The sequence below is a fragment of the Amblyomma americanum genome, chromosome 1 (genome assembly GCF_052857255.1).
Source record: "Amblyomma americanum isolate KBUSLIRL-KWMA chromosome 1, ASM5285725v1, whole genome shotgun sequence".
Taxonomy (NCBI): Eukaryota; Metazoa; Arthropoda; class Arachnida; order Ixodida; family Ixodidae; genus Amblyomma; species Amblyomma americanum.
The window spans coordinates 435,630,790-435,647,902 of NC_135497.1; positions in this window are offsets into that span (position 1 = coordinate 435,630,790).

Sequence of the window (17,113 nt, forward strand, 5' to 3'; positions counted from 1 at the left end):
ATTTTAAATAAATCTGCGACTAATTTTTGTTTACAACTGCGTTTTAAGCAATGCTCATTAGGAACCTGCCTCAATGCACGACACGATTGTTCGGTGTATCATGGTATCATGTGGTAGCCATCGAATAATGCAGGAATAATTCATGGCACAGTTCCCGAATAAAAAAAAAAGAATAATGCAGGATCCTCTCGGTAAAGCGAGATTCGAAACAGCGAAAAGTCGGTTTGTCCCCCGCCTTCCCGTCGAGCCGCGTAGCGAGGCCCACTCTCGGGTTTACCGCAAAGGTTCAAAATAAAACTGCGTTGTTTTTGAGCTCCAGGTGCTGCTTGAACTTCTTCTTTTGCAACATCGGTTTGTGGTAGATTTCATATGACTACTTACCCATAATTTTGGACGCCTGTTCGAATGAATTCCAAGTAAGCCTCAACTGCCTATGTTCCTAGCGACAGGTAATGTCTGTAGGGACACTACACTCACGGGGTGAAATATGATACTCTTTTGGAACGGCGTATCATAAGGAAAAGACCCCAGGAAAGACGCGCAGTAAATAAGAAGTACGACCGCAAGCGGCTGTCTCCGCCTCTGTGTTTTAGTGGTAAAAGAACTCCCGATAAGCCGCAACATACAACGCGCATAGCTATGTCGGATGCTGCAATGGTTAGCAGGACAGGTTTTGTAGAAACCAAGCCTTGCAGTATATGTTCATTGCTTGATATGCATGTCTACCAAACAGCACTGTTGAGCCCATAGTGATTACTTACTAAATAGCAGAAGGGACCCAGTATTGCGGCTCTAAATGCATTGAAGCTTCGCAAAGTAAATGTGTCTTGTTTCTACGGCCTAATAACGCATTTAAGGACTGCTGCTTCGCTTACGTCAACGTTCGCTTCATTTCGCTTGCTCGATGTGAGAAATTAGAAACCAAAAATATTCATCTCGCACACTAAAGCTTTCTCTTTTGCAGCACTGCGGATACCAAAAATTTTCACCACGACTCTCATATCTTGCGCCACAAAAACACGCATAGTGATTCATTGTCAGCTAAACAACTACGAAGGACGACGGAGTGGACAGGCGTCTTTGATGTGCGACTCACGGCAGCGGCTGTCAGAGGCAGCGTGGCACCACAGCCGGACGCCCTCCTAGCTACAGAGTCTCGGCTGTCATGGCCGCCCATGTCAGCCTGGGCCGTTGTCTGAGGAGTCTGCACCGCACAGGCGGCGATGCGTCGCGCCCAAGCCGATGCCTTGTTCCAATGGAAACGGGTTCCAGGACTGTGTTGTTGGCAGCACCAGATAAGACGTGTGCAATAATATTGAGATAAACGAAGATGCACAGAGAATTTGAGTTCGTAAGAGCAAATAAAGAAACACTCGTGTTTAAGAACTGGCTCAACGTACGGGAAGCTAAAATCGTGCGTGAGCCATGTATTTACGACTCATGAAAGCCTTCGAGCGATGTGGTGAAGTTTATAAGGAAGGACAAGAAGTGCCTATGTGTAATTGCGAATTAGTGGACATATCTAATTGACCTTAGTTGTGTTGTACCAGATGCTGCCAACGACAACTGCATATCTACTAATTATAACTGCACGAAGTGAAGACAAAGATCAAATTGTCCTCATTAACATAGCCCCTGTTCTGCTTTCACCGTCACATTGATGTACAACTGTGTTAAGAGAGAAATTGTCGCAGCACTAGCACAGTGGTATGTTTGCCTCATTGCTTACTCGTCAACGGCACACATAAATTATAGCAAGCTCAAAACAACTGCAGATATTACAGAAAGCTCCGTCACCAGTTCAGTTTTCAGTGCAGGCGCGCCTAAAAACGAAACCACAGTTAGATCATGCGACATTAAATGTCTGATTACAAAGTAAATTGATGACCACCGGGAAAGATGTAGTCGTCTTATCGAAATGTTTTGAACGAACGACTATGGTCACTGTCACATTTCATCCAGTGCTGAGGGTTTTTTGTAGTGATAGCTACATTACGCTAGCATTTCGAGCCTTAAGCTTGACGGCGCCGCCACGGTGGTTGGTCACGTGGCGCGGAGCACCTGCCGGCGGCGCGTTGCTGCGGTGAAACCGAGAGGGGGAGTGGAGAGTGGGAGAGTGAATTCACGTCCAAGGACGAACAAGAAGGAACGCCCTCCGAAACGGAGCGGCGAAAGACTTGCTTTGCAATTCGACTGAGCGAGTTCAACTCAGCCAGCTGTAGTCATCGCGTCAATCCAGGTATAACCAGAGCTAAACCACAGGCAATATTTTTAAAGCGAATTTTTACTACGCCAGCCAGCTCGGCTCGTCGCGGGGTCGCGTTTCAACCGTATGCCCGTTGCGCCTCCGTTGCCTAGCAACAAAGTAGCCGCGCTCCAACAGATGGCGCCGCCGTCGACGCCGCAGCCGTCGCTGCTCGCTCCACCAGAGGTGCTCCGCTAGGGTAGAGGCAGAAAAGGTGTTGCCTCGCGGGGTGTATATATATATATATATATATATATATATATATATATATATATATATATATATATTGTATTCTGTAGGGCTTCCAATGCGCCAGTTTACAAGTGTAAGTACAGTATTACAACAAACGCGACTGTTCGTTTTAAAGGTTTATTGTGCCAACAGTTTCCCCTGACGAAGGGAATACCATTCCCGAAACTGTTGGCACAATAAACCTTTAAAACGAACAGTCGCGTTTGTCGTAATACTGTACTTATATATATATATATATATATATATATATATATATATATATATATATATATATATATATATATATATATATATATATATATATATATATATATATATATATATATATGCTCTTCGCCTCAGTGTATAGAAACTATGGAAAGCGCGCGAGAGAACGAAGCGAGGAAGAGAGAACGCCCACAAGAGAGGCCAAAAGAACGCGCAGAGAAGCGTCGCAATGAAGATGCGGCTAGAAGTCTTGCGACGTACCGCAGTAACCCTTGAACGGCGGAAGAGACCGGTTTGCGATCTCGAAAGCGTCGGAATGGGACGCTGAGTAGATGACGCGCCGAGGAAACGAAGCTTTCGCAATTCAACTAGGGTTAACCAGAGCTAAATCACAGCCATTTTTTTCTTAGGCCTTCTTGGGGCGCCTCGTCTTGTTCCCTGAAGATGGAACAACATAGCACTGTAACCACTTATCAGTGAGAATGCACGCAAAATGGAGTGCAGCGTAACTGTTGCGACATTCGCTTTTCCGTCTTTTTTTCACTCTTCACGTGACGGCATCACGGCGTTACGAAAACTAACGAGGCTTGCCATGCCGGACATGATTAGGCGGATTCTGATGAGGAGGAGGAATAATGTTGAGTTGGGAATTGCAAGGGCATGTGTCACCACTATCCATGCCTTCTAGGTTAGAACATCCATTTCAAAAGCTACAGTTTCCAATGCATTTATTTTTATTTTTTACAACAGCAGCTGTTAGGGCTCCCGTTCCATACATGCGGCGTCGCTGTCCTCACGAGGTCCGCCTGTGCCCGGTTTCTAGACCCTCGGCCTAAGGAGTCGCAGGCCTTGTTGCCGGGATTCCCCGAGTGCGCAGGCACCCAGATGAGCTTACCGCGTCTGGGGAGACGGCTGGTTTTAGTAAAAGAATGACATTGGATTCTTTGCAGATAGGGGATCTTCTAAACATGATTTTTGTGATCCAATGTAGTTCGAGGAAGGATTCGGGAAGGTTAGGAAACATGGTGTAGATGGCAGGACTCAGTGTTTTTCGGTAATGTAATCTAGCTCTGCGCTACATATACGCGCTGGCACTATGCTTAAAACATAATTTTTTTAAATTCTGAAAGTAAGCAGGAAGACTATAATACACCATATTGTGCAAGTTTTGCTATAACGAAATATGCGATAAACAGAGTGCCCGCTGGCGTATTGTGACCTAAGTGAAAACTGCCGCCCTACCTTACTGAGCAACAGATTTATCTCCGTGGACCTCCCTTTACAGACGTTTTGGGCTGAAGTGAGGAATGTCGAGAGCTTACCACTATGATTATATAGGCCTGGTGGACGGTACTGCGGAGCATCTGTCTATAATATGATTCCACGTCACCAATAACAGAAGTTCCCTTCAATGAATACTGTCTCCACCACGTGTGCTATGCGCGCGGTCTTTCTTGTAACCTCACGAAGTATATTTAAAGCCGTTATACTGTCAGCTTTACCGTATTTTTGTGAGTGAATAACCCCTAAGATAACAACGCCGCATAAGCGTTCGCAGAACGCTGCTCGGCTGCGAAAAGAACAAAGGAAACCGCATATGCGTTTTTTTGATTTAATAAATGATAAAACTCCTAATAATATTGTCCAATTCAACAACATGGAAAAAATATCAACGTATGAAACCTAAACTGCCGCCAGTTTTGTCCGTGGTCCATGAGGACACGTCAAGCTCGCTCAGAATGTCCACTAACTGCAGGGCCAGCAGTCTGCAAAAGGGAAAAAAACGAATGAAGGCGGTGAAAAAGGTGGAATGACCCCGACACTAAGAAATCGTGTTCAACGCATTTTCGCCTGTGAATTCCGAGGCTCGTGTGGTTTTTCGCAAAGAGAGACACAGAGGTGCAGTTCCCGTCGGTGCGATGCGCCCTCAGAAATGACGGCCTAGATTTACACTCAACTCTAATGCAACAACGCAAGTGCTTTCGGCACTCAGTCTCCGATACTACATATTGTGCCGCTGTGGAACGAAAGTATTCAATGTGCGAGCAAAAATTTTTCTTGTTTGCTTTCGCCGTATCTTACACTGTAAAAAATTTCACACGTTTAAAGGGAGAATCATTCCAGGTACTCCCTTACACCTTACAAATTCGGATTTTCTATTTCACATGCTCCCATCCTGCACGCAAGAATTTTAGAATTTTGCATGAACTGGTGCATGGGGTCCTAATCCTCCTGGTAGTGCCGTCGAGGTGCAAGGGTGTTCCTTTGAAAAATGTAGAGTTGGCTTCACCTCAGTGCTTCATGTTCAACTAAATGACGAAGGAAAAATGATGAAAAAAAACAGAAATTATAGCCGTAGCTAGTGTGCTTTACTCAACAAATTATTCTAGCGTAGTTCCTGCGACAACATCGCATGCACATGTGAAGCAGTAACATGCATGTTCGGCATTTTATCCACGTTTTACTAAAGCATCGACGCGATTGTTAAGGCAACATTCAACATGGCGATAAAACTTAACTAATTATGAAAGCAGTACAGACGCGCTAATGGTGCAGATAGTATGCGCTCGTTACGATTTCAATTTGAGGCATGGTTTAAATCTTTAAGCCGAGGACATACATGCAGCGGCAAGAAAAATTTGTTTCACCTGCAAACAAAAAAAAAAACATGGCTGGTTCATTTTATTACAAATGCCAATAAAACTGATGGAATAAAACCTATGCCGTAAATGTCGGGGCTGATTGGTTGTTTTGATAATAACGTGCTCCTGTACTGACTCCATATCAAGGCAAAGCAGTTACGACTACATCGTAGTGAATAGAGAAATCAATACGTTGACGTCTTGCGACAGTATGTTTCATTCGGAGTACTGCCTGCGCCAAATTATTCTGCTTTACACACCAACCACGCACAAGAAACAGGACCAAACTTAGGTATATTTTGTAGCAACAACTGTGTTGAACTGAAAGAAAGGCAGCTGTGGCGACCTGAAATTAACTAGGTCCCCTGAAGAACTTGAGAAACTCTACGTGCATATTGGGCAAAATAAAAATTTTATTTTGCCTCGATGTAGGTTGCTCCCCAAGACTGAACGAGTAGCAGGAGGTGCCTTTGCAACCCATAAAAAGTAAATGCTGTGGTATGCGGCGTTTCATGTCCACAAGCTAAACCTGGGCTATCGGAGACTCTGTAGTGGAAAGCTCCATACTATTTTCGGCAATCTGGGGTCCTTTAGCGTGCAATTGCATTGCAAAACACACGGGCATTTTAGGCATTTAATGCTTTAAGCTCCCGTTCTGGGCAAACTCACGAACATCGTCTATGCATCGCAGCGCACCTGGCAGAGAACAAGCTAGAACTGTTAGAACCTGAAGCGAACATTTCCATCCGCCCGCTGAATTCGGAACCGGCGCGCTGCGAGTGGAATCTAGTACACTGCGCGGGCCTTGAGGGTGCCAAGGGAAGCCAAAGGTCTACTGGACCGCAGAAACATCTGTCGAGCGCTTCGATCCGACCCTGCAGTCCGCACTCTGCCCCTCTCTTCGGTATCTATTGCTCTCAATCACCGCTGCATTTTGTTGATTCATTTAATTTTATGAAGAGCAATGCTACAGGCCTAGGGGCATCATGCCTATCCAACATATAACACGGCACCCTCCAGCCCCTCTCGCGCCTCTCTGAACAACCTCACCACGAATGCCCTGCCACCGTCCCTCGGTTGCAAGGTTGCTCGGGTTACAAGCGAACCGCGTAAGCTGAGCTGTCTCTCCGCTCGAAAGCAGCGGCGCCAGGACGACGCGCGTGCAGAGGGGAGGCTAAGAATTTGCACGCGCCCCGGCTTGCGGTAAACAACAAACAGGCATGACGCATCCATGAAGGTGTACCTAAAACCGCCCCTGATAGCATGCCACAGATCCATGCTACGCGTGTTCAGGCGAACGCTACCGTACGACCGTTCTGCACCTGTCCTGTGTCAACAACATTGCCGCCGAATGCGTCGAACTAGTGAAGGAGCCCCACCCGAAGGCAACACCCCAACTTCTTCGGGAGCATTCTGGGATATCCGTTCAGGAAGGAGCCGTCACTAGAATGTGCTATGCTTTGCCTGCCATACATTTTATGCTCCCCTGTTGTTTTGGCGACGACATAGGCAACAATTGTTTTATTTTTTGCCACCATCGAAGTGCAGCTGCTGGAGTGAAAGTAAAAAAAAATCGGAAGGGGGCCACTTCAAGGCAACTTTTCAATCCGATTAAATATATCATGTTTAAGCGCTTCTTATTTTCCATAAGTGGCAGTTGTTATAAAACAAATAACTGTGTATGCTGCTCCAATGCTGCAAATGCATTCCAGCTCCCGTACACATTGTAAGTGAACACTGAAAACGAAGCTGAATTTCTGCCGCCAGGAGGCCACCGATACCGTTGGGCCTTTGTTGACTTTTTTTTCCAGCCTGCTCGTCATGGCGTCGTGTTGTGCACTCTTCAGCGGTTCACGAGAACGTGTTTTTTACCGCGTTTTTCGAGGTACCGTAGTGAACTGAAGTGTTTTTAGTGTTCATATATAACTGGAAAAGTGCGTAGGTTCGTTCACTACTGTCCAAGTGCCGTATATGACGTATCAGGACAGAAGCAGCAGCTCTGCCGAATGCGCTCCTTTGTTCTAGATTGACAGAAAGTGCGGCGCTCGCTCACATTTTAAAGATTTGAAGTTAGAAAGCACGGGCGATATTATTATGTGCGCATGTTCATGCGCCAGAATGTATTTGCAGTGTAGCAATCGTTGTCCTGAAGTCGGCGTTAGTGAAGAAGTCGAGCGTTGCCGTGATGTAGATATGTAGTGCAGCTCAGCACTACCACGAACCTGCCTCGAATGGTAACCAGCCCTCTTTCTACATTCATGCTGGTTCCCATTTTACAAATAATATGTTATGGAAGAGCGGTCTAAGGGCCTGCCGTTTCTATGTACCTAAGTGCCGAGATCTGCAGTGCAACAGGCCGCTCTTTACTTGTATCCTAGGAAGAGAAGCAGCGCTGAACAGAGTTCGCCGAGAATCATTGTGCACACAGCTGTTTTTGTTTTGACGAAACGGATGTTGCAGAGAGTACTGCCGCATGCTGCTTAAGAGCTCTAGCATGTGTGTTCTGTCAAATTTAAAGCCGTTTACCGCTATATCGTCAAATTGCTTGCCCTACAGTTTATTCGTACGGGGTAATTTTTGCAGCTGTTCTTAGGGACTGTACCGCATCTCTGCGCAAAATGCGTTGCGTAAGCCTGACGTCTGAGATAAACATTTAATTTTGTCTGCTGCACAGGCGCTGACTGCCGGTCGTTTTGTGGATCAGGCCGCTTTGGTATTTGTGGACGCTGCCACCTATTTTGGTTTTTAGTTGTTTTTTTTTAACGGCATACATATTAAGGAGTCCTGTGCTGTTGAAGCTGTGTATATTTAGCTTGCTTTTTCACGTCCTTAAGAGGTCATTGTTTGGCCAGAGTGAACTTATTAATAAATTTTGGTGGTCTGTAACCTTGATGGTATTAAATGGATGTCTGCAGGGGAGACAACCACAAGGAAGCCCACAGCTTTTACCTTGTTGCCACTGGGAAATATTCACGAGCAGTATGTAAGCAAAGGTGCGTTTAAGTTCTTCAGCAAGCTTCTTTTTATGTTGTGTGTTAGGTTCTCTTTTGGGCCATTTTCCCTTCTTTTCTTAATAAAGCGCGTCATGAAACAAGGTACATAGCCTAACCATGCCCTCATTTATTTTTACATCCTTACTAGTTCGTTGTCAGCACAGGATTACTGCAAACCAATTTGTCTGTTGTTGAACGTAGTTCTCTGAAATCCTGCATTAAACGAGTAGGTGCCAAGTATGTGGATGATTTATTTTATATTTCTATCATATTCAACAAAAAAATTTCCAATTCCTTGTGCTTCGCGCGTAATGCCCTCAGTTGCCTATGTGCCATAAAACCCAACACAACATTAACAAAAGGCAAAGAAGCAGATAAAAATGTTTTGAAGATTAAAAAAATTTAAGGCATGTCAGTAAAAAAAGTTTATTTTTTGGGCATATTCAGCCATCTGTTTCAAGGTGATGTGGTCTTCATTTGTTTTCTAATGGAAGTGGGATTTATTCCTAAAAGTTTAATTGGAACAATTTTTGTTTTAAGCGCGAAAATAAATTGCAATTTGTGTCCCTGCGTTCAATCCCAGCATTGCTCGCTGCACGGTGCTCCAGGTAGATGCTCCTCATATTTTGGTTTTGAATGGTCGGCTGGCATGTTCATTCACATTTTGTCGCTTTCAACTCGAGCATCATGTGTGACCAGCATGCACCATTCAGAGAGAGATAAAGGCTCGAGATGCTGAAACTTGCGTTTTAGTCTTAATGATAGTGCTCTTGTAAGCCGCTTACTGAGTTCACCTTCATTTTATTCAATAATTTGTTGGAGCACCAAGAGGGCTACAACACACTTCATAGTTTTGTGCACCCATGTAAACAGCTCATAGAGTGGTATTTGGTCTTTGTATGGACTGTGAATACTTTCTGTTGCTGACATGAGCATCACAGTTCCTCCAGTGCAGTCACAAGCACTCTTCGCGTGTGACGTGGTGAAAAAGTACATTCCACCGCGAAACTAAATTCATTTTCATGGTAATCGAGGTTTTTACCTCTGATTGGTCAGACCGCAAAATGTGGTTCCCGGCTCAGTACTGTTTGTGTTGAGGAACAATAGCAGTTCTGCCATACGGCCACTTGATTTTTACTTTTTGTAAATGTACCCTTCAGCACGTTTCTGTATTGCCGATCCTTGCGGCGTGGAAGCCCAGCACACTATTGTATTCGAGAAGTGGAGTGCTGGTTTCGAGTATATTTGCAGCCTGCGGCAAAATGCGTTGTAGTGAGGTGAAGGCACAGAGAAATGTCAGATGTTGAACGCAGGGAGTCGACTTGCACAATTGTTTTTTCACTGAAAACAAAAATGCTCCGATTAAACTTCTAGAAACAAGTGCCATTGAATGGCATTGTGCAATTTCCTATGCTTAAAATTTAATTAAGATTGCCTCATCATAGAATAGACTGCTGAATGTCTCAAAAAGCAAATTTGATCAACATTACAATTCTTTTGCTGGCATGCCTTATACTTTTTCTCTCTGAAACATATTTATCGCCTTCTTTACCTTCTGGACAGCTTAGAAAAACAGTTTGAATATCTGCTGTGAGGTCGTAAATTTTGAGAAACAATTTCAAATATTCATATTTTGTACTTTCTTCCATGCTTTGTTCAAAACAAAATAAGTTCAATTTACTGCATTTAGAAGCACAATACTTTTTATTTATATAAAAAAAATTTCATAGTCGTGCGTAAGACTTTCTTTTGCAAACTTTTTGCAAGGCTAGGTTTGGCTACCAATTTGAAATGTTAGACGGCGGCCACGACACAGATTTATTCTGCCAGAAAGAAGTTGGATTAATGTTTTTCATAGTAACGCAATAAGGAATTATTTTTTAAAGAAATCGAAGATGGTTGAGTGCTAAGTCTGGATTAGTTGTGGAATGACCCAATGACATTTAAATGCCAGCTGTGTGCTAGTTTGAAGGAGCCCTTATAATATTTTTGTAGCTCGCTTCATATTGGAGTGTAGGTAGACTGCAATTTTTTCTGCCTGCATATTTGTGATGGTTCCATATCATGCCGTTTACTTTGCCTCTTGTGTGCAAATTTTTATTGATTTGTAACTAATTTTTGGGGGAAGGCATTCCCCCATATGGATACTGCTGCTCCTGAGCAGTGTACTCAACTGGACCAGTGGGGTGGCATGACACTGTGTACCTTTGCTAAATTTTCGATGAAATTTTATTCATTCATCTGACTGCTTGGTATTTTGATGTTTCATATGTAACGGCTGATGAAATGCAGGTCTGTCCTAGGGATGAATGTGGCCATTTGTTAACATCCTTTTACACCATTTTACAGTAGCGACGTTTGCAAAATGATTTATTCTATTTATCTAGTTTGTGCTTTTGTTCACTACGTGGTGCAAGTATGCCTTAAAAAAAGGAAACCAGAACTCGTAGAGTAAGAAATTTGTCTTAATTGTTTGTTGTGAACATTGTGATGCCACAGCTAGCCTTTGTGATCTCGAGATGTACACGTTTATGTGTATGTATTTCTTCAAGAGTGGGTGTAGAAATGAAACATCTGCTTGAAACCCATTTTGGTCGATTTTCAGATCTAGACTTCATCTCTTAAGAATGTGTGACAGTATTTTAGTCTTGGTAAACAACACGCTGGGTAACAGGACACAGACATGGCACGGATACAACGCTAACCAACAAATGAGGATTTTATTGCTTTGCTCAAAATAAATACAGGTAGCATAATTCAAAATGCAGAGGGAGAAAGTCATGGAATTGTTTTCTCACACCTGTTGTGACCATTTATTCAGATAGTAAATTTCTTTTTTCCTTAACATAACTGACGATGTGCTTACTCAGGTTGAACAATTCCTGTATATATGGTGTACGTCTGGTATATCTCGCGTATGAGCTATCGATTACATTTCTTCATAATTTTTGCATTCTTGAAATCGTGGAATACACTCATAGTCCGACAAGTGTCTTGTTATCATGCTGCCATGTCCTGTCTGTGTTGCTGACATGTTCTATTAAATGTATGTTGACACACCGACCTTATTTCCCAACATATGATGCTCCTCATGACAGAGGGATCTTGTACACTAAGCCACTGTTGCATACTGTGCCTTTGTCTCTGTGCTTCGTCTTACACGGGGATGTCTTTGCAGCACCTTTGCTGGGCGTGTTACATACTAATTTCAGTTTCTTTCTGAGTAAACAAATGAAGTCATTGCAAGGAAATTCTACAAGCTGCAAAAGAAGGTCAAGTGCCAAACATTGAAGAACGAAGCCCAAAAACCTGTGTAAAGCCAACAACATGACCCAACTAGAGCTGGCTGTGAAGAAGGGTGAGGGCCTATGCCTTCTTTACGGCAGAAACACACAAAAATAACTGGCCTTTTGGTGTAGTGTTCTCTGAACAAGGATCGTGGCAGCAACCCTTAAGGTGGTGTCTGCAAGAATTGCTCTCCTTGCTCACAGTGGAAGGCCTTCTCGTGGTAAATAAGCCAGAAATGTTTGTATTCCTCTTGAACTGCTGTCCAGAAGAAGTGTCTACTCCAGTATCATCAATGACTTACATTACACGCTGCCGCATAGAGCCTTTTTGAGATGGTAAGAGAAGGCATTGATTCCATGCGAGCAGTACGATTCCAGAACCAATGCGGATGGATTCCTAGAGTTGTTAACTATCTATTTGCATTCTAACTATGTAAAGTTCAATGATGGTCTGTGCATTCAGTGGCAAGGAGTATGCACCGGTTCCTGCGTTGCATCAATTAAGAGTGACTTTCTGCTGACCTGCCTGTCAAGATCGCCAACTAATAGAAGCTTTTCGTGGCAAGAATATGATAGCGACTTTTCGATTTGTGTACAACATCCTAGTAATCCACAAGCTAACCAAGGGCAACACAAGGACATTGTTGACATTTTTAAGACCTCCGAAGTTCTTGCCAACTTACAGCTGACCAAAGAAATGCCAGTGGAGGTACAGTTTCAGTTTCTCGATCTATGACTGTACATCGGAGAGGCCCATATGTGCTTGTGTTATCTTCCGCAGTCTAAAAAAAATGTGGCTACAGACGCACTGAAAAGTGCCCTAAACAGATTGTGTATTGACCGTCAGAAGGAAAGTGTCGAAGCCCAACTTACACGGTTTCGTGAAGCTAGTTTCCCAGATGACCTCATCTGCTGCCTTGGCTTCAAGGTAATGAAAGAAATTTGCCGATCTACCCCAACGAGACTTCAGAAAGAAGAATGGAAGTTAGATGTCATGCCATATGTGCACGGTGTCAGCCATGCACTAATGTAAGTGGTCGGGCGGGCTGCTGTGAACTCAGTATGCAACGTACGCAGCAAAGGTGCTTCAAGGACCACCCGGTGTAAGACGAAGCAGACAAATTAACTGCATGTGACAGTGACTTGGTTTACAAAATCCCTTTGTCATGCAGAGCATCATATGTTGGGAAAAAAGGCCGGCGTGTCAACATTCGTCCAATGGAGCATTTCGCCAACACAGACAGGATATGGCAGCATGCAAGCAAGACACGTGTTGTACAGTGAAAGCATTCCATGCTTTCGACGTTGTAAAATTCTGAGGAAATACAATCAATAGCTCATGCGTGAGATATGTGAGGTGTACATAATATATAGGAACTCCTCAACCTGGATAAGCACAGCATCCCTAAAGTTAACGAAAAAAGAAATTGACTTGATATATAATCCAGCCACGGATATAATCCGCGATTATATCTGGATAAATAATCGCGAGAGATGTCCCAAAATGATGATTCCATGAACTTCGTTCTCGGTATTTTGAATGATGCTTCCTGTATTTATTGCGAGCAAGGCAATAAATTCCTCAGTAGTTTGTCAGCGTTGTATATGCGTCATCTTGTTGGTGTCCTGTTACCCTGCGCGGTCTTGGCAAGAATCATGCACCAACTGGCCCGGTGGCTTTATGTGAAGTAGTTTAGTGACCTCGTGCAAATTTTTCTTAATGGCTTTTGAGTTTACTTTCTGCATACACGGAAGATGCATTAACTTGGCACTTTTGCCTGCCTTTAAAGATTTCATATACTTGGTATAATAGTGAATGCATGCTTTGTGTTTCTTTGAAGCTGACCACTGTCATGGATGGGGTTGCATCGCTGACTTTTACACAGATACTATATTTTCTTCTGTCACAGTTAATGTTACACCTGACTTGCCGTTGGTGTGATTGTAAAACAATATGAAATGCGCTATAATTTCGTCTATAGTCGTGGTGTTTGGGGCCTTTATAGTCAGTTCAGTGTCCAGCGAGGCCAGTGGTTTGCACTAACTTGTAGCAATTCATGCGGAATTAATTGCACCGCCTGACCACCTTCACTCCATTTCCTAATAGGTAGCTTTCCAGCTCAAACATTGTTTTCATAATGCCGTTTATAGCTTTTTTCTCTGAAATCAGAATCGCATCCTTGGAGTGGTTTAGGGAATAACAGCTGGCGCTTGCTCGCCATATGGGCAAATTTTATTCTCTGTAAGCGTCAGCATGCATAATATCACACGTCATTAATGAGAAGTATGTTCGCATTTTATAAGGATCATTGAGCAACACAAACTGATATGAAATGTAGTACTGTTTTTGTGTAAAATGCAGACTCGCACCATGCATGCCATTCTGCGAAGGAAATCCTGAGGTGGCTTAGAACCTGTTCGTCGAGGAAGGATGACTACTCAGCAGGCAACCACTGCGGTTAACTCTACAACTGCTATACTGTCTAGATTATGGATGTTCAGCACAAACTACCTTATGTTTGCATACAAGCTATTACTAGGAATTAGAGTCATAGCCCAAGCCTTCCTAAAGCTGGTTTATATAGATGCACAGGCATGAATTTACGATTGGTTCCTGTGAAAATTTTGCGAGGTAGATGTAACTGCAATTGAATCTTATTTTTGCAGTACCATAACAACAATAAAGCAGGCATGGTGCAGTCCTTCCTTGGATGGCAGTAAGGAATTTTTTGCTGAAGGTTCTTGTGCTTTGAGGATGTCTTTGTTCTGACAACAAAAATTTTCCACATTTCTACAGTATTGTGATTTGCGAGTCAATGTTTTTTTTTTCCGCACAGCCTGTCTACTGCTATGAATAGCTCTAGTAATACAGGTATATTACAACATAAGCATTATAATGGTAAATTTAAAGAACTTTTAAGAAGAGCAATAAAAGTGGGTACAAACTATGATCCCATTGTATTTATTTTTCCTGAAGGGTGTAGGAGTGTAGGAAGCGCTAAAACGCAAATGGCTCGAAGGTACTAGAGTGCGAGTCGCCCCAACACCTTCAGGTCAATTGCTTTCATTTTTGTGCTGGTTCTTTTGCGAAACATCTCGCGTGAAAGGTGTTTGAAAACACGAAGACTCTTTTCTGGGCCGGGAGCAAGGGTGCGAGTTATAGACACCTGAAAACTCCTATAAAGGTGTTTTGCTTTTTTACAGTGTACTCCATGTGGCCTTCAACAATGGGCGTGATAAGAATGCGATGCTGGCAGCATCGTTGCACGTTTAGAAATGCCAATGAGGTTTTCAAAAGGACAAGAGGCGCAGATAAGTGTGCCGCTCCAGTTATAAAATCTATTTGGTGAACCTGTTGTTCTGGATGCACTCCGTAAGCAAACGCACAAGCGTGAGCTTTTTGTACTTGAGATGGATCCTGCGGACAACTCTATCCAACTTTTGGTCTCGTAAAAACCAACCTGATGTGATGGCTTTTTATCGCTATGTTGATATTTGGCTGGCACAAAAATACGCATTTATTACCTAGAGAATTGCTTCTAAAAAGTTCTTGCCGGCCATTCAAGCTTGTGCTGTCAAGACCAAAAAAGATTCCGTGATCACCGCTTGGCAGTGAGTACCAGTGCTGACCAACCTCAGGGATGCGCTGATCTAGGCAATATTAGCATTACACTTTAAAGGAGAATTCCGTAATGACAATCATGAAGTTATAGCGCAGAAATTAGAAAGCACAAATTATGGCAGAAGAATTTATGACTACATTAGATACTTTCTTAGTGACAGAACAGCCAATGTGTGCTTAAGGGAGCCAGGCCAAAACCCACCCAGCTAGGAAGCAAGGACACACCGCAATGGGCGGTACTGTAACACATCCTATTCAATATAGCGATGAGGTACTTACAAGCTAAATTAGCACGAATATAGTCGGTTAGACACGCGCTCTACTTCGGCACATCACAATCTGGGTATCACCGAACGCGACGGAGATTTTCAAGAAACAGTGCAGCAATACGCAGAGAGATGCGGACTCGAGTGCTTGCTACAAAATTCCAAATGAATACTTATTAGAAAAGTAAAACGAACGCGGGAAGACCAAATCAATATTCAGGAACAAATCGGGAGAGAACAATTAAGAATAGCCAACACCGTTAATATGCTGGGCATGCACATCCAAGCGGGTGCTGGAACCCTCATGGCACTCAAAAAGCTCACCGGCCAACAAATCAGGTATTGCGACTGATAAAGCGAATAATGAACAGAAAACATCGGATTAAGGAAAACGATTCGGTTAAGCTCAAACGCACATTTATTATTGCAAGAATCACATACTTCGTGCCGTACGCGGTGCTTAATTCCAGAGAGGGTGAGAACATCCATGTCCTCATCAGGAAATTATATAAACAGGCTGCGTGTTTATGGAGGCAAAACGCTAAGCGTCCCTGTGCTGTGAGATGTCAGTGCACGTTAGAGATCCCCAGGTGGTCGAAATTATTCCGGAGCCCTCCTGTGCGGCAACTCTCTTTCTTTTTCTTTCACTCCCTCCTTTATCCCTTCTCTTACGGCGCGGTTCAGGTATCCGCCAATATATGAGACAAATACTGCGCAATTTCCTTTCCCCAAAAACTAACTATTATTATTATTATTATAAACAGGCGTTAGGTCTACCTACAGCTACGCCAACAGCAAAGCTATTAGCACTAGGCTTACACAAAACCTACGAAGAAATAATGGAGGCACATATTATCGTGCAAATCGAGAGGATGTCGACAACACGAACTGGAAGGAAAGTATTGCAAACGCTAGGAATGAGGCCATTAGAGCAGAATCAGAAAGCGGACCTACCCAAGGATCTCAGGAAAAGAATAAAAATCTCGCAGATAGCAAGAAACATTCATCACAAGAAGAGCAGAAAGAGCAAGATAAATTCCGGACAGGCATGGAAGACAGGTAGCAGTTACATTCGCGGATGCGGCAGAATGCAAAGAGAAAGAGGCCATGACTGCGGTATTGGTAGATAACCTTAAATTCCAAACGGCAGTAACCCTTAAAGGAGTTCAACCGGAGGAAGCTGAGGAGGTAGTGATAGTACTAGCAATAGCAGATCCAAATAATCAGACCAGATCACAGACTCGCAAGCCGCCTGCAGAAACCTCGTCAAAGAGAGAGCTTCAAAAAGGCGGCAACAACCTGAAGCAAAATTCCAAAAGATAGAAGTGGTCGCAGTAATATGGACACCAGCTTACAAGACTCTTCGATGTAACAGCTGCGCCGATGCCGCAGCCCGAGCAGTTGCTTACCGGGCATTATCCGAGGTTGGTGAAAGTAGTAAAGATTTACTACGTACCGGGAGCTATTACAGCATTACAGACTGGAAACAAAAGCATACCCTAAAGCTCACAAACGAACACACTAAGGAGGAAGAATTTGTGTTACGCAAACTACAAACGAATACCTACCTACACCTCAGCCTCCTGCATAGGATACATC